This window comes from Aulonocara stuartgranti, assembly GCF_965226115.1.
Source record: "Aulonocara stuartgranti genome assembly, chromosome: 7".
Lineage (NCBI taxonomy): Eukaryota > Metazoa > Chordata > Actinopteri > Cichliformes > Cichlidae > Aulonocara > Aulonocara stuartgranti.
Genome location: NC_138945.1, coordinates 57,759,808 through 57,785,383, shown reverse-complemented (window position 1 = coordinate 57,785,383; position 25,576 = coordinate 57,759,808). Strand labels below are relative to the sequence as shown.

At 38.0% G+C, this 25,576-nt stretch overlaps 1 protein-coding gene across 1 annotated transcript in view; it reads right to left on the bottom strand.

Moving 5' to 3' along the window:
- sema4ba (sema domain, immunoglobulin domain (Ig), transmembrane domain (TM) and short cytoplasmic domain, (semaphorin) 4Ba) overlaps positions 1-25,576 on the bottom strand; it is an 82,019-nt gene that overhangs the window by 54,543 nt on the left and 1,900 nt on the right. The window contains exon 2 of the mRNA XM_082541784.1: positions 6,666-6,724. The gene's annotated coding sequence lies outside the window, so the exon portion shown is untranslated. The remainder of the gene's footprint in view (positions 1-6,665; positions 6,725-25,576) is intronic.

The window sequence follows — 25,576 nt, the reverse complement described above, 5'->3', positions numbered from 1 at the left end:
TCTTAAATTCAGCATTTCAAATGTAATTGTTTTGACTGACAATTTTCATTTATATTATTTATTATTCTGCATGTTTTTTCTGAATTGGTGGATTAATTGTGTGTTCTAAAAAAATAATTATACCTTGGAGTGCAACAATTCCCCATCTTACTAAAAGTCCAACATATTTAGTATCCCATGATGTGTGTACAGATGAATTTTTTGGTAATGAAAACATCTTTGAAGAGCCTTTGGGAGCCTTAGCTGAGTGTTTTAGTGTTCATGTTTGGCATGTAGCGGGTAGTCAGATCTCATTAATTTCTGTAGGTCGAAAGTATATTTCCAGCACAAGCTCTAATAAACCCACCATATGCTCCCTGCTGAGCACCAGACAGAATAAAAACAAACTTACCAGTTGGAGGTGAAACAAGCTGGAGACCCAAATATTTTTGGTAATTAACAGATGGATTCCAACCCATTCCCTAATGTTATTACTGTGGAGGAAAAAATATATAGTTTACTATTAGCACTAATAATGATAATAATTCCATTTCAACTGTTTAATGTTTGAGGTGGCACAGCAGTCGATAAAGCAAACAGACTGTAACACATTATGCAAATGGACTGCAGCTCTCCCTAAAGTGACATCTGTTATGACTCAGTTTGAAATAAATATCATATTAACTGTTTACGAAACTATAAGCAATTTGTTCAAGTGAATAAAAATCATAAAAAGATATAATAATCATACATCATTTGTAAATCAGGTCTATCTGAGTATTAACTGTAAGGACAGTTTGGGCCCTACTGACAAGCAAATCTGGTGCATACCCATTAAACATTGGACGTCGGAAAGACACGCTGCTCGTGTCTATATTGGCTCTGTCGGCCCACGACCAATCCCGGACATCTATACGATGTTGAATAAACTAGGTTCACAATTTGAACGTCCAACCATGACCCAACCTGGATGTCAATATGATACTGAGCTTTCAAAATTTGAACTTTTTGGACGTCATGTGGACAATTTTTTATTTACAAATATCAACATGATAGATATGAATACAGATTATTTATAAACAAACAATTTATTATGCGTTAGCCTACTGATTTATTCAGCACATGTGAGGGTTTTTTATTATTTTACTTTTTTTTTTTTTTAAAGTTGGTTTATTTTTTTCAATTAATCAACTTGTGGAAAAATATTAAAAGCATTGAAATCCACGTAAAATGTAAAACAATAATGGTTAAAGTGTTTAGGAAAAAAATGGAATTCCTTTTAAAAAGTGTACAATGTGCTTAATAATGAGCATTTGCATTTTATATGGTTCATTTTTACAAGTAACCTGTTTTATTGTGAAGAGCTCATGATTGTAGGAGGAAATGAATGTGATCGCTAGGTTGACTGCAAGACGTTTGTGCAGGTGTGTATATATGAACTGAACAATCTGCTTGACAGACTTTGCCAATGCACGCATTTTGCAAACTGCCTGTGAGAAGCTGGAGACATTTCTGCTCCAAAATCCACCATGCAGCTGCTTACTTTTGTTTTAGCGTCAAGAGCCCGCACCATGTTGGAGATGTCTGCTGATCACTCTGCATTCCTTTACACGTAACTGTTATGATATAGTACCATTTCAGAAGGTGGCATATTGTTCCAGATCATTTTCCAATAACATTTGATTGTCTCAGTCACAGATGATAAATGGAGACATATACAAAGGTGTGAATAAAGCTACAGAAAAAATAACTGGTAGCCTATAGGAAACATGTCCTCCACCCTCTGGAATCATGGGACTACAAAGCCTATAGAAGCTGTATAAAAAATGGCGTCTAAAATGAGTTTGACGTTAAAAAGACGTCCACAATGATCCCATTTGAACTATAAATGCAAGGGAGGATGGATCCATGCTTTCATGCTGTTTGCTCCATTCTGACCCTGCCATCCAAATGTTGCAGCAGAAATTGAGACTCATCAGATCATGCAACATTTTTCCCCCATCTTGTGTTGTCCAAATTTGATGAACCCTGTGATCTGTAGCCACAGTTTCCTGTTTCTAGCTAAAAGGAGAGGCAGTCGATATGTTCTTTTGCTGCTGTAGTAAATCTTCTTCAAAGTTTCATGTCTTGCGCACCTAGAGATGCTCTTCTGCTAACCTTTATTATAACGACTGATTATTTGAATTACTGTTCCCTTCCTAACAACTCCAAATAGCTAGTGCTTTGACCTGTGGCATCAACAAAGCATTTTCTCCCAGAGAACTGCCACTCACTGGATATTTTCTCTTTTTTGGGCCATTCTCTGTAAACACTAAAGATGGCTGTGTGGTAAAATCCCAGTAGATCAGCAGTAAGTACTCAGACCAGCCTATCTGGCACCAACAACAATGCTATATTGAAAGTCACTCGAATCACCATATTTCATCATTCTGAGGCCCAGTTTAAACTTCAGCAGGTTGTATTAACCATGTCTATGTGCTTAAATGTAATGAACTGCCTCCATGGCTGATCAGTTATCTGCATTATTGAGTTAGCAAAGTAAAGCTGCGAATATATGCCAACCAACTGGTTATTTTAATAGTTATTTTTCCTGTCGCTTATATTGTTTCACAGCACCTGGTGTAATGCTCAGGTTGCATTACACCACGTGCATGCCTTTGATTTTAAGTCTGACTCTGTTTTTTTCTGTCCTTTGCATGGGGTCAAATCACAACCCCCAGAGAGTCAGAGGCAGAATGTTTAGTCTGCCACGAGTCTTTTACTTTGAAAACTGAACCGATTCTCCTTTCCTCTGTCTGACTTACCGCCCTCATCATCCGCTCTGTGCAATTTAACGCGCCTTATATCAAAAATACACCCGGTTCTATTTTGAGCTCACAGACACTCATGGAGTGCTTCTCCAAATGCATTTGGTGAAATTGCAAGCATTGTCTTATGTGCGTATGATTAGCTTTGGTGGCCATATTGGCGCTAGAAACACCACACAGCTGCGCTCGGTGTTTTCCCAAGGACTCAGACATTTGGGATTGTTTTAGATAGATTAACTCGTGCTAATCTACTCTCAACTCTTTTAGAGTTGTCGCCAAGTCGAATAATCATATCGTGATCTGTTTCGTCTGTTGCACTCAACTGTATACAGTACATCTGACTGCTTCACCATGACGCACAAATAAGCAGAACAGAGCTGAGCACAAAAAACAGCAGAAGAGACTCCCACGCTGAGCTGAAATGAAGCAAGTGCACAAAAATCAAATAAAGAACATTGAATAAAAACATTTTTCTAATTCTTTAGTTATTGAGCCATGTCACTCTTATGTTGTGGTGTTTGAAGTCCCTCATAATTTGTTAAAGAACTGAGCAACGAAGAACAGTTTAAATTAGCAGGCATGAGCAGCCAGACATGTGACCAATATATAGAATAAAGAAGCTTTGATACACTGGACTATATATTTTTTTCCTGAAGACAGAAGGATTCTGGTCACCGTTGAGTTCAACCTAGTGCGCAAGATTTATTTTTACTGAGGAATCTAATGTTGGTTGAGCTCCGCAAACTGTAAAAGAAAACAAAGCAAACTTTAATACAGAAGGATGGCTTTTACAGCATGTTTTGGCAGCTAAGTATAAAATGAAGGCTACCAGTTTACACTGAAGCAGAGATGATACAGCTTGTCCTGAAAGGCAGCAATGACAGAGCAGAGACTCTTTTAATTTAAAAGTAAAGCCTGGCTTGTAATGTTAACAGACAACGAGCATCTGCTATCTGTAATGTGCAATCCTTTCTCCACACAAAACAAAACAATCAGACCAACATATTGTGTACGAGCCTCATCTTAATGAAAAATAAAGGATAAAACAACAGTTGTTGGTGCACTGTATCACAGTCAAGCAAACTCAGAGCACAGATGCACCATTGCAACTTGCAGATGTGACCTTCACTAGAACAGTAACATTATCTCAGTTACAATGCACCCAAACAGAGGAAGACTATAAAGAAGCAGTGTATGTGAGGCCTCGATAAGTGTGACAGTACACGAGGAAAAAATCAATCCAACTGCTCTTTTGTCTGCCTCATTTTAAAATGGAGTGTACAGCATTCCTCGCATACCGAGTATTGTAGGTTGGCTGGAACACAGACTGTACTCGGACGAGGCCGTGTGATTTCCAGTGTGTGTGACACTATTCATGGATGGTGTCTGACAAAGGAGGGTGTCCCAGAATGTAAACAGCACTCCAGATGGGCCTGACCTTTGGTAACACGAATTGGCTGAACCCCTTGTGACCGGAGGGGACAACAGCATTGAAATATTATTGCCACTGCAGCCAATCATCCAGCTTTTCCAATGAAAAGCCTCTTTGGCAAAGCGAAGTCTGTTTCACAGTTACAAACAGATTCAAGCTCTTTTTTTGCAAAAGGGAAAATGAAAAAAAAAACCACAATGACAGCACAGAAAGACAAGGGAGTGACCTTGACATGAGCACATCCTGTTCTTTAGGAATACAAAGACCTTTTTCAGAGGTTCCAAGCATAAATTTTCAAAGATGAGCTCTCTAACAAAATCAAATGTGAAGTTTTTGGACAAACCCATTATAAGCATGGCATTAAAAGCCCAGATGTGAGAAGACTTTAATGTTCCTATTATGGCATCCTCATTGCGTCTGAAAAAAGTCAGTTTTTGAAGAGTAAAAGAACATGCACACTGCCACTTTGGACCATGTATAAATATTACAGTTATTACGAAGCCTATACAGCGATCCATTTTCATAATCCAATTTAAGAGAATATCCCCCGGAGGGTAATGTGTCAATGAATTATTCAAATTTCACACATGCAGGAAGAGATGGTCAACTGTGATACATGGTGTTGATTGATCTCACTTAGCAGCAGGAGCCTTATCCCCACCCCCTGCTCCTCAGGCTCCAGAGACCACTTCAGAATTAAAAAGGTCAAAGGTGACTGGCTGGTCTGCTACTGCTGAAGCAGCAGGAGTAATCAACCATCATGACCCGCACTCTCATATTTCCACTTTGTCACATGCGGAAGAGTACAGCAAGCTGACATGAGCATTAAAGTAATGGTAGTATTTGCACGCGCAAAGCCATCCGAGGTGAAAAAGTGCACGATGACATACCTCACTTTCTTTATGAGATTAGTAAGCGGGACGGTTTTAATACTAGGCGAGACAAGTCTAAGACACCCAAACTAAAAACTTAATGCTCTTATATAACACAGGTATATATTTTGTTCTACTGACAAACCTGTCTGGTATGTTTTACAGGACAAAAACACCAGAGCAAAAGAAAGGCAGCGACAATACCTTCATCTCTTTAAACAAGTGATTTCCGTCGCTATTTAACTCTGGCTTATTTCAAATAAAAACATAAACACATGCCCTACTGTATGTCAAGCTATATAGAGCATCAGCAGATAGTTTGAACATTGGTTTATACAAGTTTCACTCAGTGGCCTCTGTGAATAAACCACCTACTTTAACATAAACCTCATGTAGATCTTGTCATTTCTGACCACCTCCGTGTTCACGTTGCTTCGTGTCCCTGCTTACAACCATCACGCAATGTCCTTGAAAGTTTTACGAAGGGATGCCAAACACAGTGTTTAGGGCAATCAGAAGCAGATGCTGCCATCGGTAAAAAGATGAAGGGCGGCAGTTGCATCTTATTACTGCGTCTTAGAATAGTGACGTTAATCCCCAGCACTAGCTTTTACAGCTGAAAGATAACTGAGTCCCGCCCTTGGCACCTTCCTTCGGGGTCTCGGGGTTTCTTGCACAGCTGCTCAGATAAAGCTCTGGTACAATGTGGGACATGCACAGTACCAGCACTGGTATTTGGGTATGTGTTTGAGTAAAGCTAAGTAAAGGCACTGTGCCATTAACATGAATGTTTTGCTCTTCTAAACCTCCAAGAGAGCTGGATTTATAGTGATGGATGTGCTCACAAGTGTTCTTATTTCCTAATATGGCATGCTTTGGTCTGCGGACCAACTTGGAAGAGATATATTTCTGAAGGGTGAAGGGAGGAACAAAGCTTTTTTTATTATTATTTTCCATAATAATCATTTCCATCCAATCAACAGATGGAAAGCGTCCCTCTCATTTTCACAGTGATATGCTGAACATTTTCTCCACCTCCACATACATGAATTTCCAGCCTTAAATGGATGAAGTGCTATAAAAATAGCAATGACGCTTTTCTGGAAACACTGGCTATTAATGAAATGATACATGGATCTACTCCATTGTCTTGGCTGCTGATCTAAGAGGCTACAGGTGAGTACTCTGAGTTCTTATGTTACAGGGTACAGCAGTGCCTAACCAGTCACCGTGTTTACTGACTCGCACTGCAGTATCATGTTCCACGTTCCCTCGGCAACGCTGCCATTATGTTCACCTTTCCATTCATGCCCTACTCTCGTGCCCCCAAGAAACAAAAAGCAGGCATATCGCATTAGAAGGTTGATCTAAAGACAGGTCAGAGCCCTTCAGCAAGATGGAAAAGAGAATGTCTTTCAGTATCTTATCTGTCTATTCTTTTATCTATCAACAATCAACACCAAGGGGCTCACAGGGGGGTGCCAGATGTGAAAAAAATCCTTCAGAAGTCAAAAATACCACCAATGTAGTATCACTTCAGAGCCAGTTCTGTCTTTTGAGGTCTGAAAACCGAACCTTTCTGCTGGTGCTGGTCCAGGCCTTCTCCTCCAACATCAGACCTTACAAATGTGCGTCTGGAAGAAAGGTGAAAAAATTCCCATAAACACACTCCGTAACCTTCTCAGAAGAGTTGAAGCTGTTATAGCTGCAAATGGTGGGTGGATGTTAAACCCTACGTAATAAGAAAGCTCATATTTGTGTGAAGGCAGACGAAAAAGCTAACATTTGCACAAAAAAAGACATATGTCAATTCCCCCCAATTTATTGTGGTCATGTCAATAAACATGTTCAAACATTTTGGCCTTGTGGTGATCATCAGAGCATGAAAAAAAAAATGTAATTGACTGCAATTCACTTCTTGGTTTCTTATGCTACTCTTTGAAAATATGGCTGAATGATTAAAAACTAGGTAGTATAAGTGTGACTGAGATTACCAGTTGTGTAATGAATGTTTCTGTGTTTCTACACTTTATTAAAAAGTTGTTCAGAGGGCGCATTTTAAACTAAACCTCATTAGGCCAAGCGTCATTGTGTTGAGCACTTAAAACTAATATTTCAGCAGAATATATTTAGCGGTTAGTCTTAGTGAAGGAACAACAGCATGTTGGTCCATAAACATATTAGAGTTGATCATGATCATCATCAAGAAGGTGGCAGTCACTATAAATACATCTGGATTATATGACAATGTATAACTTATACCTATAAATATTTAAGTACAGACAAATCAGACGCAGATGTTAGAAAGCAATAATGGTAACAACTGAAAAGATTAACTTATTATTTGATAATAATTTGTAAATTTAAAATTGCAACAACTGGAGCTCTATTTTAATTCTGTGTACTGAACAAGATGCCTGATTTGCACAGGACTGTTATTAGAAGAACTCTAGTTATTTGTAATAACTGCAGAGGTCAACTGTGCAAAATTGCAATGTCTGAAGCTTGCAAAGTTAAAATTCCAACACATACTATGTACCATATTTCACTAAACAGAGTAGTCCTGTCATAACATTAGTCAGTTGCTAATCTGTGTTTTCTACACCTTTCATCTGCCTCGTTCCTCCACCTGAATTATAAAACTGCAGTAAACAAAACGAGAATAGCATTTTGGTGTCTTTAGGCTTTTTAGCTCATTTATGGCAGTATTTTGATTTGGATGATTTTTTTAAAGTTGTTAATGTTAGTTCTTTAACCGCAAACTACATAAAGATTTCTCGTGTGTGAATGGGTTGGACAAAACACACCGATGTGTATGTGCCCTAAATTACATGAGGTGCCCTGATAATAGTAAACCTGTGCAAACAGGGCTTTTGACATGCTTTAAGTCTGAAGTGTTTTGTCTGTACTTACAAAGTTGAAGGTTAACTGCACCGTGTGTACTGTATTATTATTGAAAAGCATCCTCCCTTTGGTTTTATATATAAATTAGTATATAGATATAATTAGTATTTTGTATTTCACCAACACAACAGTTCTGGCAGTTGAAAGCCGTTATATATCCTTAGTAGCACCCTGTTCTGTCCACTGACTTCCTCTTGCATTGATACAAAAGTACATCTAATCTCCAAGTAAAGCACTGCGTGACACTGTTTCAGTATGTAGCATTATCTTTTCCTTAGACTTCTCAGTGCCTGACACTTTCATGGCAAAACTACAGTTTTTCTGCCTCCATCTAAGATGAGCAAATTGGGCAATGGTAATTTAAAGGCTCTTCTTAAAAAGCAGGTAGGCCAGGAGCTCAGTAATATGCGGGCACGTAGGTAGTCAGTTAAACTGTTGCAAGCGTCTCTCTGTCGCTCTTCTAATGACAGGGTGGGATTCCAATGAAAAATCAGCTGTTTCAGTTTGAAGTTCAAGATCATAAGGAGCACACCTAAGAAGATTTAAGCCTTAAACTGAGCTTAAGTAACGCTGCAGGATTTTAAAAAAAACTCTTTCATTTCTACTGCTCCTCTAAAACGGCTAGCAATTAACTATACAGTGTTTGCAGTTAGTAAACTCAGAACTATCCAAATATGTTCTGTGGGATCTTAGCTACTGGTGTGTCTACTAGGACAGTGAACAGTATACACTTGTACAACTGCTTGTTAGCACAATTAAGTAAATATTGTTTATTTATAAAAAAAAAAAAAAAAAAACCTTTTACAGGAAGTGGTCACAAATATTCAGTCAATCACATGACAGCAACTATGTATTAAGGTATACATGAAAGCATGGATCCATCCTGACTGGTTCGGGCGATATTTACTTGGTACACTTTGGGCCCCTTCACTGTACCCAAATGGCCCCACAGTCACCGGATCTCAATCCATTACAGGACCTCTGGGATGTGGTGGAATGGAAGATTCACATCACAGACATGCAGCCAACTAATCTAAATTAACTTTGTGACACTATTATGTCTATATGGAGCAGAATGAAATGTTTCTAGCACCTTGTTGAATCTATGCCACGAAGAATTAAGGCAGATCTGAAACCAAAACAGACTCCAACCTAGTACTAGCAAGGGGTACTTAATAAAGTGGCCAGTGAGTGTATTTAAGGTAGTTTCACCAACACTTACTATGCACTTACACTTAGTACCCAAGTATTGGAACACAACAGATCAGCTATACATTCAACGTTCGTAAAGCAAATAATGAGAAAGTTCTGACTATCATAGAGATAACAATTTAGCCACATTTATTTGCCCTGTTGTGGACCGAAATGTAGAACTGACCAGTTATTACAAAAATCTATCTACACATATAAGAAGCCCCTGTGATACATTTTAATGAAATTAGTTAAGGCGAGCAAGCTTTTATAGCTAGTCAGCTGACATGATGTTGAGGGCTTCAACAAGGTTTGGAGTGGCCTCAGCAGCAGTTTTTCATGAGTCACTTCATGAAATATTTAGAGCATAATACATGCTAACAGTGGTGCAGGCTGAAGTACATAATACAGTCACATTAGGAAGCTTAGGTGGGAGTTGCATTCAAGGACTCAGATGAAAGATAAAAAGCTGAGGTAAAAGGCTTCTAAATTAGGCAGCTGATTAGTACACAGTGTCTGAACAGATGCATTACATTAATAATTAAAAATCAAAAATTAGTTGCTGATATTATGCATTAGCAATATTTTATATGTGTTAATTTATTTGAAAGAAGTGGCTCAAGACACAACATAATTTGGAGATTTTTATTGTTTGAACAAAGACACGCTGTGGCCCAGTGCCCTCTATAGCCTATTAAGAAATAATAGCAGCAAAGATTTCAGTGACAAAATTCATACAAAATGATAGTTTCCTTAGCTATAATGACAATAGTTGATTTATTCTGTGTGCACTTGGCTTCTAGGTTACTTTTCTGTGTTAGATAATTAGTTTTTGTTGATTTCCTCTATAATTGAAACCATAAGTGTCATGAAGCAGGCAGGATAGGACCCAAATGCAGACTCACAGAGGCAAAAATGAGCTCAAAAACACGGTTTTATTGCTGGATGGCAGAAATACAAAACTAATTAAATTTGGATCACGGATCACATTAACTCGGCGCAGTTGAGACGCATTTTTTCTAAACACTGGGTCTCTGTGGCTTTTAAACCCCAAAACACGCTGCGCCAAAAACTGGTCCACCCCAAGGATTGGGTCCCCCGACACAAACAGAGTAACATAGTGTACGCTGTTAAGTGCCAGGAGGATTGCCAGGATTTATACATCGGGGAAACCAAACAACCTCTGGCGAAGCGGATGGCACAACACAGAAGAGCTACCTCGTCAGGCCAGGACTCTGCAGTCTATTTACACCTACAGGCCAGTGGACACTCTTTCAAGGATGAGGATGTACACATCTTGGACAGGGAGGAACGCTGGTTTGAGCGTGGAGTCAAGGAGGCCATTTATGTGAAAAGGGAAAGACCATCTCTGAATCAAGGAGGGGGCCTAAGGGTACATCTTTCGCCATCTTACAATGCTGTGATTGCAGCCATTCCCCAACTCTCTGTGAATGGTACTCATGGCCATTGATCAGTGGTCTTTGATCAGTGGGTTTTGGTCAGTGGTTGTCGATCAATGGTCATGAGAATTTGCATAATTAAGATTAAGGAACTGACCTCCCAGCCCATTGTTCCTTCAGTGGGCTGGTTTCAGTCATTATGCAAATGTACTGTTTATAAGATTGGGGAAACCTGCAGTCAGCTGAGACTGAAGAAGTCACTTGGATGAGTGACGAAACATTTCTCCCACAAAAACGCTACATCCAGATGAACAGAATCAACTTTTTGGAGGACTACTAAAAATTGGCTTCTTCTCAGATCTCACATCCAAACCATCCTCCAAGTTGGGCTAGAACATTTGCAAATTTTAGTACCATGCCAGAAAGGAAAAATATAAAGACTGGAAAAGGGTGCAGACGATATAGCAGCAGTTGAGGGCTCCATCTGCCTCACCCAGAAATCCTCTCAGGTCCCTGTCCTCTCTGCAGGCCTCTAAACTTAGCTCAGCCCAGAAACAGACCAGATCAGAGAATGTTTAGCTGCAGCCAGGTCACATGGCAGTCGCTCAAAGGGTGCAAAGATATGTGATAACTGCTCAAATTCTCAGCAACACCATGGACAATACTGAACCAGAACAATACCGTGTGTGTGTGTGTGTGTGTGTGTGTGTGGGTGCGTGCGTGCGTGTGTGTGATCCTTTTTACTTAACCATGCCATTATTTGGTTTGTAAACATATAAGTAACTGTGTGTTCCACATTATTTTGAAAAATATTCAAAATAAATAAATATTAATCTATAGTGTATACTACTGTACTATAACTATACTATACTATATTATACTACACTATACTATACTATACTATACTATACTACACTATACTACACTATACTATACTATACTATACTGAATACTCTGAATATTCTGATTGTGCGCCATTGCATTGTTGCATCACGTATAAACACAAATAACTCCTGAACAAATTCATGTCAACATTGAATACCAATACCAATCTTCCCTCACCGCTCCCAGGCCAGATTGAACTCCTAAATCAATTATTTTCATGACAGTTTCAACTTTTCATGATACAATTATTGTTCCAAACTAACACGCTACTATAATCACTTGCATTTTTCAGTAACACACTTATGTAACATTACTGTACTAAATTCAGTAATTAAATTAAAAAGGCTCTTCAATTATCTACACAAATGTGCTTTTTTTCTTCCTGCTCACTTGTACTACAATCAGCTGATTTCAGTTTGGAGTGATCTACAGATTTTGACGATTAGAGATGTGGATAGACACAATTGTTAGCACAACTTAAGTTCTTGTCAAGTGTTTGGACCCGCAGCATGCTATCACAAAGCTAGCTAGTATGTGGACTCCAGCCTAAAGAGCCAGAGCTTGAACTTTAACAGGTAGCAAAGGCACTGATGAGCTTGGTTGAAGTACTGTAGCCTCAATTTCCATCTGTACATGTTTTTACAGTAGAATCACTAAATAATCCCTCTGAAATCTCTTTGGGCTGGTTTTCATTTTTGATTTGTGTCACTTTACGGAGACGTGAAAGCAATGTTACTAGCAGGGTAACTAATTACTTTGTCCGGTAAGTAATTAAGTAACGTACTACGTTACTTTTCAGGAAAGTAAGGAGTAATGTGTAATACATAATAGTTCTTTTTAGCGTAATGACCCCTACTTGTTATGATCTGCATGCTCGTCTAGTTTAGATGTCATTTGGTCTCTAGACTGTTTAAAATGATCTGGTCTGGGCTGATGAACTGGAAACTAATAAACACGTAGCAGGAAGCATGTGCTCGCCTTATATCTTATATTGGCCACTGCAGCAGTAGGTTTAATGAAGTGTTGAGACTTGTGATTTTCTTTGTTTTTTGCTTTTTAGTAGCTGTGAGCCACTGTCACCTCAACTCAATTTTTTGCTGCTACCTGACTCTTTTTGCTTATGCTGGCACTCTTTTGTAGAGAGTTGTAACCTACCCAAAATAAATGAAAACTCAAAAAATTCAATATAGCAGTAAGCTACATGTGAGAAACACAGATATTTATTTAATGCTAAACAACAGACTGATAAAATCCTTGGATTTCATTCATTTCTTGAAGAAGGTGCAGCACACAGAAGCTCATGTGTGTCGGATAATTCTGTAAAAATGCTCCACAAACACAATGATTTTAATTAGCGGAGGCAAGGCCTAACAGACAGCTTACTGTGTCAAGACACCTCTCAAAGTGGTCACACTTCCAAAATCCAATGTGTGTAATAGAGTAGCCGCCAACAAGGTTTTTTTTTTGCTACCCGCCTGTAAACATGTTATTATTAACTTTAACAGGGGTGTGTCAAGTGGCCATTAGAGGAAATTCAGTTTTTGGCACTCACTTCTTAGCTCTGGAGGTTGCCACTTGACTTTGATAATGGAAGAACTATTCATAATGTAAGTGCAAAGTATTTTTTAATGAGTTTCTGACCAAATGCAATATATAACTTGGATTCCACTAGCTGTTATTTATTAAAAGGCAGTGCTTGAATAACGATGGACTGCAGCCACAGTGTAATAGTGTGCTCTTAAAAACCACTATCACCAATTGTCTGAGGTCAGCTGGGCTTGTCACAGCACTAACCAGCAGATAAATGGGCTTATGCACGCTCACTGACTGGTGTTTGACATTGATCCAACAGTCCCAATTATTAAACAATCACGCAACCAGCTGCAGGGAATTTTAGTGGCTGGCTTCTGTAATGAAAAGAATTGATGGCTCCATGCTAAAGTGGACAAATCTTTTGGCACATGATACCTGGTGGGCAATCACGTGCACTGCAATAAACTAAGCACTAGAAAGAATATCGATGGTGACAATCCAGTGACCTGAATCACGTTGGTGCCCAACTCAACGATCAATCGAAGTGATTTTAAAAGAGAAATGGAACTTGCCTTAGATAGATATTTAGAAAGATCCTCATTTTAGTCAGTGCATTTCTCTATTTTGCATTGCATGAATGGGAGAAAGTGAGGGTAAGCTTTATTATAAGGAAATTCACATTTACCGTCAACACTGCTATGACAACAAGTACTACATACACACATGACTAAGATGGTTAAGTAACCCTAGATTAAAATTTCAGACATTTAACACAAGTGAAGCAATATTCAGTCTGCAGAAATAGAACACACCTGAAGTGTGGATTAAACATCAGATCTGCTCAAATATACTGGCGTGAAAGAAAACAAAGAAAACAGACTGGGTAGCTGCTGTACCTTTCCCTTTGCATTCTTACTGAGACTGAGCTGGAAGAAGTCTGACCGCTCAGGAGTTCTTAAAATAGATGCACTCACTGAAAGAAAAACATTTCCGACAAATGGGGTTGCTTATAGTCCTGGAAAGTTAAGAGGTTACGCAGAGGAAAATCAAGCTCATTAGCATCCGCTTCAACCATATGAGTCACATTATCATTTACAACCTTTCCGCTGAGAGAAAAGAAATTGATGAGCACTGACAGTTTAGGTTCAGGTTTGAGTGTTTGACATCCATAACAGGAAATACATAAAAAATGTATGACAAATAAATCAATAAATAATTTCAAACAATACTCTGCAGTACTTACTTACACACACACACACACACACACACACACACACACACACACACACACACATTCTTTAAGAGGTGCTATAACTCTCTTTATCACTAACTAGTAGCCATTACTGCTTACTTTCATTCTTGAATCTATTTTTTTAATGCCAGCTTATTGAACACCACATCCATGGGTTTTGTCATGCATTATTTGCTTTAGTTCATGCTGTGACTTCTTCAGTTGAAAATCAAATGTTACACCGAGTTATTTATTTGTTATCCAATGCAGTATTTTACTTCTGTTTGATATGTCAGGCAGCTACCAGGATATCAGCAACAAAAAATACTGGTTATTTTTGTTATCTATTGGCCTATTTTTTAATAAACTTATCAAACATTTATAAATCTGTGAATTGAAAATAAAAGAAAAAGAAAAAATTTCCCAATTTCCAAATCCTATCATTGGGAAGTCTTTTCAAGCCAAAAGTCTGAAACCAAGATAAAAGCCTTTAACCTCCTAGGACCTGGCGTCCACATATGTGGACATCACATTTTGGGTTATTTTGCTCTACAAGGGCCAGATATCCACTTACGAGGACAATATACTGCTACTGTTCTATCGAAATTCTAAACGAATATCCTCATATGTGGCTGTCATTTTTCTTAGAAACAAAAATCAGGTAAAAAAAAAAAAAATCTGGTAATTCTTTGTTTTTACATTCATTGGGTCCCAATCAGTTCAAATATCAAAGAGAAATCAAAAATGCATGTCGTGGAAGAGTTCGGGTCTTAGGAGGTTAAAGTGCAAGATAGAATTGTACACCAACAGCAGATCTGCCATACATCTCTGACCTTACGTAGTATAGAAATTCACAGGAACTGAGTACACAACAAGAAGTTTGAGGGTGTCCTCATCTTCGATTATCAGGATGAGAGGATTCTGTAGGATGGACCTTCTATAGTATAGGCTTGATCCAATCTAACTCCAGGATGCTGACCGTTACTGGGATCTTGGTGTTCAGTGGCTTTATGTTTCTTGTGGTGTTTCTTCAGGCACTGCTGAACCCTTTTCCTGCAGTTGGAAGTTCACCCACTGACCTGAGGGAAAGAGGTCACTGCCACTGGGGAGAAGGTATGTGCTTCATACATTGTTTAGATGGATCAAAATAAAATCCACATGCATTATCCAAGTTGTCCCCACAAGAGAATCTGTTGGCAGATGATCTGTATTATTAAATTGGTTTTATTATTGTGGCTGAACTGTGTGAACTGTTTCACTGCTTTTATTTTCTTCTTAATCAAATATGACTTAATCAATAAATTTTACACCAGATGATAATATTTATTTATATTTTTTTTGCTAATCCACTAGCTGTGGATAAAAAAGAAAAAATTAAGACATAAATTCTTTTTTGCCCAGGTTTAATGTCGTCACATTAAAAGTCCTGTCAAGATTACAAGAACTCTTGGGTGCGAAAATAATTTAATAAGCTAGAAATAGCCCAGTTCTTTGGAGTTTGAAAATGCCTCATCAGATTTATGTTACGGTATTTGAAACAGAGACAAAGGAAGCCCTGAAATGGAGCATGCTGTGATCTCGCCTGGTCAGTCTAGTTTCTGACCATCTGTCACACAGGGCTCTTGTGATACTGGCACCTCCTGTGTGTATATTTCCTCCAGCGTTTACTGAAACCGCTTCATGTTGCTCCCTTTGAAAAAATATATTTTGACAACACAGGACTCAACCCGCAAGTATTACTTCTGATCACCCACAGGAGGAGTCTTCAGATATGATTCACAGGCCTATTTTTTATTTATATATATATATATATATATATATAATGCTGCTGCTATAGCTACTGCTTTATAACACATGTACAGATCTGCTTGTACTCTTTAAGCCACAAGCTTATTCTCATTTCTTAAGTATAAATATATATTTAACCCTATATCATGCTCACAGAAAACAAAAATAAATAAATAAACTGTATCTTACAGGTGTGCTAGTTTTAGGCTTGTCTTAGTGTTATTAAGACAATCTGTATATACCATAAACAAATAATGTACAGTTCTACTAATCGCTGAAAATATATTTAAAACACAAACAAAAACATCCAGCATATACGTAGACTCACGGTCATAAAGTTACATGAACTCATCATGGGGATGAATGTCATAGAACTTGTAGGTTTGGGGGTGGCAGTAGCTTAGTTCAGGATCATTCCAGCAGCTTAATGTTAGCCTGCTTTATTCATTCCAAAATCAGCTTGTATGTGTTTTTGGCATCATTGTCTTGCTAGAACACCCAATTGTGTCCTTATTATTCGATCCACTGGACCAGTACCACTGGAAGCAAACTAGCTCCAGAGCATGATGCTACAACTACTATGCTTGACAGCTGGTACAGTGTAGTTAGGTCTGAAGGTCTCACCTGTGTCTGTGGTCATTGTTGCCAAATATTTTAAACTTTCTCTTGTCTGACGAAAATTGTGCAACTCGTTCACGTGGGCAGCTGCAAATTCATCAAAAAGGTGAAGATTTTGGAGCAGGGGCTTCCTTCTTGCTCAGCACCCTCTCATTCAAACAATATGAAACTGGCTTTACTGTGAACACTGGTGTTCCAGGAGTTTTCAGCTCATTGCAGGCTTGAACTTTGATGAGTTCCTGGGTTGTTCCTGAACATCCTAGCCAATTTCCTACTATCTGAGGGGTAATAGTTTAGGTCTTCTTCCAGACTCTGGCAAATTGGTAACACATCCTAATAACTTGTTTGAACTGATGAGCTGTCGTTGTTTAGAAATGGCTATAAGAGACCTTCCCAACTTGTGTAAACCTACAATTGTCCTTCTTAGAGCTTCACTAAGTTTCTTGAAGTTTCCTATTGTTTTCAGTATGGGTCAGTCCAATCAATGCTCCCAAACAAATCCTTTTGAATGCAGGCAAAGAGAAACTACCAGCTGTAGTCAATCATGATCACTAACTACAAGTTAATTGGCCTTAGACTTGTCAAGTTAAAAGACGCTCTCGAACCACTTGTTAAAAGATTTAACTTGGTGTAGGTATGTATACTTTTTAATTAAAAGTTTTTTAATTAGAGAAAATCGAAAATAAATTCAATTTTTTTCTTCCAGTTCCTGTTTTTAAAACCAATAAAGATGTATGCTCTGCTATTATTCCAACCTGGAAAAAGAACTGTTCAAAAAAATAATTAAAATACCCAAATTACCATGACATTCAATGCCCATGATGAGTCTATGTAAACTTACCTGACATCAATGGTATACATACTCTAAATGCCTGGATTCTGTCAGGCTGTTATTTCCCTAAAATGACTGCAGAGCCACTGCAAAGAGTGAAACTAATTCTATAATATACAGCATTTCAAATATAAACTCATAAAAGAGAAAACTGCATCACCTTCCCCACAGGCTGCTGCATCCGTTCCACCCAATATGTGTTCTTATGCCAGCTACAACTTGACAAATAGTTAGGTGAGAAGAGGGTGAAGTCTGTGTTACAGGCAAAGCTTTGATAGTACCGCATCAATCACTGAAGTAGCAGTCATGCCGACACCCTTCCACAGTGCTTAACTGTGCATTAACCGAACAACAAAGCCTATGGACGGATCCAGCTGCACGATATGATAGGGGTTAAAAATGAGAACTCGTGTTGCCTACAGAAGAAAAGCTGAGACAGTTATTAGACACACTTCACACTGAATACGGGCCCTTCTTTTTAAGTTCAGAAAGAAAAAACAGGTGTCCAAATATTTTCATTCCTGCGTGCAAGAGAGAGCCCAGAGGAATAATACAATTCTGATAAAAATCTAAGTAACTGCCTAAGTAAGCTCTTGACTGTATTTTACACTGTTAAACATATCTACTGTAAGGATCTTATAGGAGTCATTTTCCTAAGCTTAAAAAAAAGGTCTATGAAATTTTACCTTTTAAAAAGTCATTTGACAAATGGGAAAATTATGTCTGTTGAATTAAACACTGAATTATATCACTCTAGGGTAACTTGAAGTTACGGTGCAATTAACAGAAAGCACTCTTACTATGAGACTCACAGGTAGCAGGATTACTTTTACATCAATACAGGCTGACTCTCCACTTGGAGTCAGTGTGAATCTGTCATCCAATCTTGCTTCTCTTCAATTTGAATGCAGCAGAAATACTCTCCTATAGAATTTCTGTGGAGCTGGTTTTCTGTGTTTATGTCTGAATTTGTAACAGACACAGAAGAATGTACTCATGAACACATTCGTATGCATACAATACACAGTCCTAACAATAGAGCCACTAATCTAGTGGATAATTCTGCATTAAATTTGTGCTGTAGGCATGTAACTGCAAAACCTTCTGAAACTCTACACACAATTTGACGCACCTCCATATTACTGTAACTACATATTAATGCAACTTGACTCAGCCACACAGGTGCAGGCTAATAAGATTTAACATAAAAGTCGAAAATAAAACCTAACCAGCCATCTCACTGGTAAAATAACCAAAATGTTACCTTTGTAACTTAAATTTCTCAACCAAGAGAAACCATATAAATAACCAGATTTAACTTGATCACATTATGGATGAAGTACAAAGGCTATAAGGAGAGAGGGGGATTTTACCGATCATAAACACACACCAAAAACTGAAACTGATATATTCCAACAACGTAACAAAACCCCTTATCAAAGCTGAGAATTAAGCCTGGAGCGCAACATCACCCATTGCACACAGGCCTACTGACTACCACTAGCCTGAAGGGGTGTTGTGATGGAGTTTCTGTCAGAGCCAGAGTACAAAGCACCTCCAAAGAATAAAACACAGGGAGCTATTTGCCTTTAGTTTCTGGTTGTAGATTTTGGATCCAGCACATATCCACTTACAAGGCTGTATTCGGATTAAAACAAAACAGCTTCTGTTTGACCAGACTTCAGGCGCACTCCAGCTCGCCAAAGTAAAGTGACTGAAAATATGTCTTGACACAGGTTAAATACTTAACTTGTGCAACTGTTAAGCCCATAAAAGTTTAACTACATTTTAATGTTCCTAATAGCTGAGACATATTATGTAATATACACTGCCATAAGTAAGAACATTTGCAAGCTGAAATGTGGTCCAGCATGGAAGAAATACTCAAAAGTCTCCCGTGTCTCCTTTTTAGTCTTTTCATTACCTGTTTCACAACTGGTAAAATTAAAACGATTAAAATAAGTTATCAAGAAAGTAGAAACTATTTCATGCTCAGTTTGAGCTTAACCAGGTTGTCTGGACTGTACTGTACATGCCTAAAAGCACTGAGGTGCTGCCATGTGATTAGTTGATTAGACATTTGCGTTAACAAGCAGTTGAATAGGTATTACTGCCTAAATGAACAGTAAGTGTAAGACATGAGACATAATAAATGGTATGACCTCCCCTGGATGTGATGCAAGCAGTCACCCATAAGCACATGAACTGCACAAGTGTCCAGATGTGTCATTGAGGAACTGATGACGCCAAACTTTCAGGTCATATGCTTTAAAATGTATTGAGTAACATCTTAATTAAACAAGGCCTTACGAGAAGCTACTAAAACACAAGTACCTTATGACCATGTGAGTCAGGCACTGATCACAGGTTGTAAACGAAGCAACGCTGCAACCAAACCTCCCTTTTATTCCGAGGGATATTAAACAATGCTTGTTACCTTTAAATATGTGAGGCTCAGTATATTTTATTTACTTTCTTTTCAACAATTTCCTTGTGTTTTTATTCGTCACTAGCATGCAGTAGTTTCAGAAAGCATACATCAAAATACTATTTATTATTAGTGTTATTTTCTTAATACTAGTTCTCGATTATTATTTTTAAAACACTGAATCTTCACACTGATTTTCAACACCGATTGAGCTATTAGTCATTATTTATTCACTTCAGGCCATGGACAGATTAACAAACAGGCTAGGCTTGTGTGATCTAGACTGGTGTCAGACAGACTGGTGTGATCTAGGTTGTATTATATGAATATATAGCATCTTAGGAAATAAATGTGGAAAATCCACAACTTGTGGCCACCCTTGGAGCACAGATTAGTGAGTGCATGCAAGAGATAGCATCAGATTTTGCATCCGTGTTAAGACACACACACACAGACACACACGCCTATATCAAAGAGCCTTTCTTGGTGCTTTGCATAGCAAACAGGTGCTAGATTTAATCAGAAGGCTAGAGACAAAAGCTCAGTGTCTTTAACTTGCCTTGTCATACTGAAGTCAAGTTAAAGCCTGAAAGGATAAACCTAGTCAAATGTTAAAAGCGAAGGGAATTAAAAGACAGATAGGACTGCCAAATGCAGACAAATAAATCAAATTAATTGTCTACACATCTGCCAAGAAACTCAGGTACTGTAATAAAGTGTAAACAGGAGTAAAAATATTTAGAAACAATTTTCTGTTTTAGATTAATGTGCGTTTAGAGTATTAGTAAGTATTCAAAGCAGAAGGAGAGTCTATGTGAGATTTAATCAAAATTAAACTACAGGGTCTGCCCGGGTTTATGATAATGTCTGTGTCATGGAGTGCAACTCTGTGTCTCAGTCTTGTGATTTTTTTTCTAATAGTCTTAAAAGAAAACAAATGGAAGTACTGGATTAATTTCTTTCTATTTTTTTTTTAGTTTTTTTGGCAGTAAGATTAAATATCACAAGCTTCATCTTTCAAAAACTCTGAGAACTTATCTTCCCACCGCTGTCTCATGAATTACGAGGTCTTAAATGAACACCTTATTGTCTGCGAAAGTTATAACAGTCTCCTTATTGCAAAAAAGACAGCCCTGTATTTGTGAGTCTTTCTGTAATTTCCTAACAATACTCAAGAGAGAAAGGTTTAGTTGGAAAAATGCCAGGACACTTAAAATACTGAATACAGCTGACATCAAACACAATAAAGAATCGCACCCTATCGATCAAATCTGATCAAGCTACAGATGCACAGAGTTTTAAAGTTTCAATATAGTGTGGGTTTTTTTTTAATCACATACACAACTAAACCGTCTGGATTCAGCCAGAAGGGTTGAAGAAGAAAAGTCTTTATGACTTTGCATTATTTAAGCTTCTAGCTACTGTTGGTGAACATGAATGAGGCCTCCATTCGCCAGTGCTCCTAAATATAAAAGTAAGCAAAGAGCCAGCTGCCAATGAATCAATCAATCATTTCAACTCCATTTATAACACAATTTTCTGTAGAAAACAGACAAACTCACTTGCTTTTTCAGTTTAGCCTATCTACCTTTGTGTGTACCTGGAATAAAGTCCCATGACTACTGTACTGACTCTACTTTAAGGCACTGATGCTGCTTAGGACAAAAACCGTGAATCAACAGAAAGACAGGTCTGCACCTGTTCACCTGGTGATGCAGGTTATGACATCATGAGGAGTAATTCAATCCCCAGACATTACCATTGTGAGTAGTATCAGCCCAAAGGGGCATTGCTCAAGCGAGCAAGATCAAATTATATTGTCCCTTTTCAACAGAAAGAAAGAAAGAAAGAAAGAAAGAAAGAAAGAAAGAAAGAAAGAAAGAAAGAAAGAAAGACGTTATGTTTTTCATTTTTTCCTTCTTAGCAACATTTTCAAGCAGCAGCAGAAAATCTTGGCTGTTTCCACTGTGTCCAGTAGTTTGCTGTCAAGGTTATTGTCACACTTTCATGCAGAGCTGCATCTTGAGTGTAGCCAGACCAATGAATTTTCTACTTCTGCCTTCCCTCATCTGTTCAGTGTCAGTCTCAGCAGCATCTCATGTATACCAAAGCCTCCCTAAACACATCCATCACGAAAGCACACAAAATTTATCTGTGACTCCCTGCATTTGTAGAAGCAGCTAAAGAAAATCTGTATTCTTCGCCCTCCGCATCTGGATCAAATGATTAGGAGGTTTCACTTTGTCAGTGTAAGATGTGCTAAATATTTTATCCCCAGCGGGACAAGATTATGGATAAAATTATCAGAGATGAAACAATATTAACATTTGCAAAAATGTCCACAAAGGTCATATTCACTGCAGAGGGCTCACACCTGATTGTTTTGCATTGTACAAAGCTCACTTCTAATATGATCACCTCTGCAAGATATGGTTTTACCATCTTATGCTGCACCCACATCCCACAGCAGACTGCAGTGAATGATGTCATATGATGATGGATTGGGTTCCCCCTAGTGGCATCCTCAACACATCTATGACAACATCCTTGATTTTTTACCAGCTGTGATAGTGTAGCTGGTATTGTTTTTACCCTGTGAGTCTGTCTGCGTGTCCTACTGTATCACAAACAACCACAAAGGCAGTTTTCTTATACTTTGGCAGGTTTCTGTCTGCCTGCCTATTTTTGTCAAGATAATACCATTACATCTGCACTAGAACAAGTCACTAGGCTTTTTGATATCAAAATGAAGGTCACATTTAAAGATGGGTGTGGTCCAACTGGCAGTACTAACCAGTCAGTAAGCCTGACATGAGTCAGAACATCAGGATGACAGGCATACCGGCTGGTGTGATTCCACTGCAACATGATGTAAAGTATATTGTGGAAGGGATTTGATCGGGCATTGATCTGCACTGCAGCTCAGAAATGATAATATATGACATATATTTCTATGTGCCAATGTGACATTTTTAATCCTAAAAACATTTTCTAGCTATTTATAGGAATTGGCCCTTAATGAGACAAGGCTAATGGAAGTTGTGTGAAGTCATTAACAGCACCAGCAATGTATATGTTCTGTTTTGTTTGCTTGTTTCTGTTTTAGTGCAGAAAACCATGACTAACAGACCTAGAGTAAGATTTACTGCTGCAGCGGCCTTGAGGCAGATACTTAATGCTCGACGTGACAATGAAAACAGCTCAATTAACCAAGATGCGCTAGGTTACTCATTTTCCATTAACATTCAAAGTTTCAAGCCTCTCAACATTTCTTTGTATGAAAGTCATGTCCTTAACAAGTAGGACAAAATTCCAGCACAGACCTTAAACAGGACCTGAGAGATGCACCTGAACCATCAGTTGATCCATTTACTGCTCACTCATCAGAAATGGTCTCAGTGGAAGGATGACTGTAAGGATGGCATTCGTAATTAAATGAGCTGAAAATTAGTAGCAAAAGATCTTATGGAATGATTAATCCAAATTTGACTTTTATGGCTCAAATTGTCATCGGTATGCATGGAGGAGGTCAAGAGACAGTGTACAGAGTACAACAGTGAGTGTCTGCAGCTATCTGTAAAACACGGAGGAGTAAAAATCGATGGAATTATAAACACAGAAAAGTACCATCAGATTGTGACCATGTAGTAACATTTGGAAAGTGTCTGACTGGCTTCATTTTTCAGCATGACAATGATCCCAAAAACACTGCCGATGCAGTTAAAGTACACCAGGATAGACAAACACACAATGGAATATTATCAGTCATTGGTAAGCAACCTTAGAACCCAGACATCAACATTACTGGAGCAGTGTGGGATCATCAGGAAATGAACAAAAGAAGAGCTTTCAATGTCCTTCAAGAAGCCTGGAGAACTATTCCTTAAGAAATTACAGGAATGCTTGCCTAAGAGAGTTAAGGCTGTGATAAAAAATATTGACTTTCAAGGTTGTTAGAATGTACAAACTCTATTTTTGCCATATATAGTGTATTTCTATGTATGTTTGCCAATATTTCTATAATAGCTGCATCTATTTGCTGCAAATTATGAAGAAATGATGGATGCTTAAGACTTCTGGATAGTACTGCAGATAAATGAAACAGTACAGATATGGGAAAATAAGTATAAAATAAGTTGCTAATGAAGTTAAATAGTATTAATTGCTTAGGGTTAGACCTGTAATAATAAATATGATTGGTCTTAAATTTTTAGGATCAATCATACTTTCCTGCAACAATTTTGTGTCACTCTAACTGAATATGTTTCAGATGTTTAGACTTATGGGTCACTGATTAGACCATAAAAGTCACGTTTATATGGACTGTATTTCTAAACATTTAGGCAGAATGGTGAATCAACAAAGTATGTTTTTGGATTACCATAAATTTATTGTCAAATTTAAAATAATTAGTATATTGAGAATAATGAACATATGCCCCTTAGTAAATTTCTCTACATTAAATAAATTCTCAGTTGCTGAGTTATTAAAGGGACTATGAAGCCATTAAAGTTAATTACATACAAGATCTGATGTATTAGTTTTGTAGTAATAAGACCAACTGACTGCACCACTTACCATCCTTTAATTAGCCTATTAAGATAAAAGTGGGAGGGCATGCTGCTGAACTAACTATTACACACACAGGTCTGTGTATGTATATATATATACATATATATATATATATATATATATATATATATATATATATATATATATATATATATATATACACACACACACACACACACACACACACACACACGTGTGTGTGTGTGTGTGTGTATATATATATAGATATATACACACACACGTGTGTGTATATATCATAGCAATATTAAAAACAGTGTTGAGCCACTGGTGGTTTACTGGTCAGTATCTACATTTATTTACTGGTAATGATGTCAAATCCATTTGTGTGTGTGTGTGTGTGTGTGTGTGTGTGTGTGTGTGTGTGTGTGTGTAAGTCATAAAAGCCTTCAACACTGTGTTTCAGATAAGAGCAGTACTGCTATATTTCTTTCAATGTTAAAACTATTAGGGTGCTAGTCCTTTGATTAACTGACAAGAATTTAACAGGCATCTTTATTAAAATAGGCCCTAATACATATTCCTCAGTATAACATGTGAACTGAACAAATTTAAGTTTTGAACACAATTTTTTTTCTCCAGGCAATAAGAGAAACAGTTTGCAGCATTAGCTGAAGTCTGACACAACTACTTGATTAGTTTTAGTAGCGCCACATCAACAGATATGTACAAAGCACTTGCTCATCTCTACAAAGACCCTTGAAGCTTTTGGACACACAGTGTTCTTGGCACTGTATTAACTGATTTCAAGAAGCGTGTGCGATCTCCCACCTCTGTATGCACAGCATGCTTGAGTTACATGCCCCATTGCTGACCTCCTCAGTGGTGAGTGAAAAGAGGTCTCAGGTATATGTGAAGGAAGCAGGGTATGGCAGGTGTTTGCGCCTTCACGTTGACATCAATGCTAATTTAATAGACAGCGCAACTGCATGAAAGGCATGAATTGAGACGAAAACAGCGCACTCTTGGACTGAAAAGAGCTTTTTCAGTAAAGGCTTCAGACAAGTTGGAGTACTCAAATCTTGAATGTACCCATATTCGGGTAACAAGTTATTTCAGTGCTGAATGAAAGAAAAGCTGTGGTAT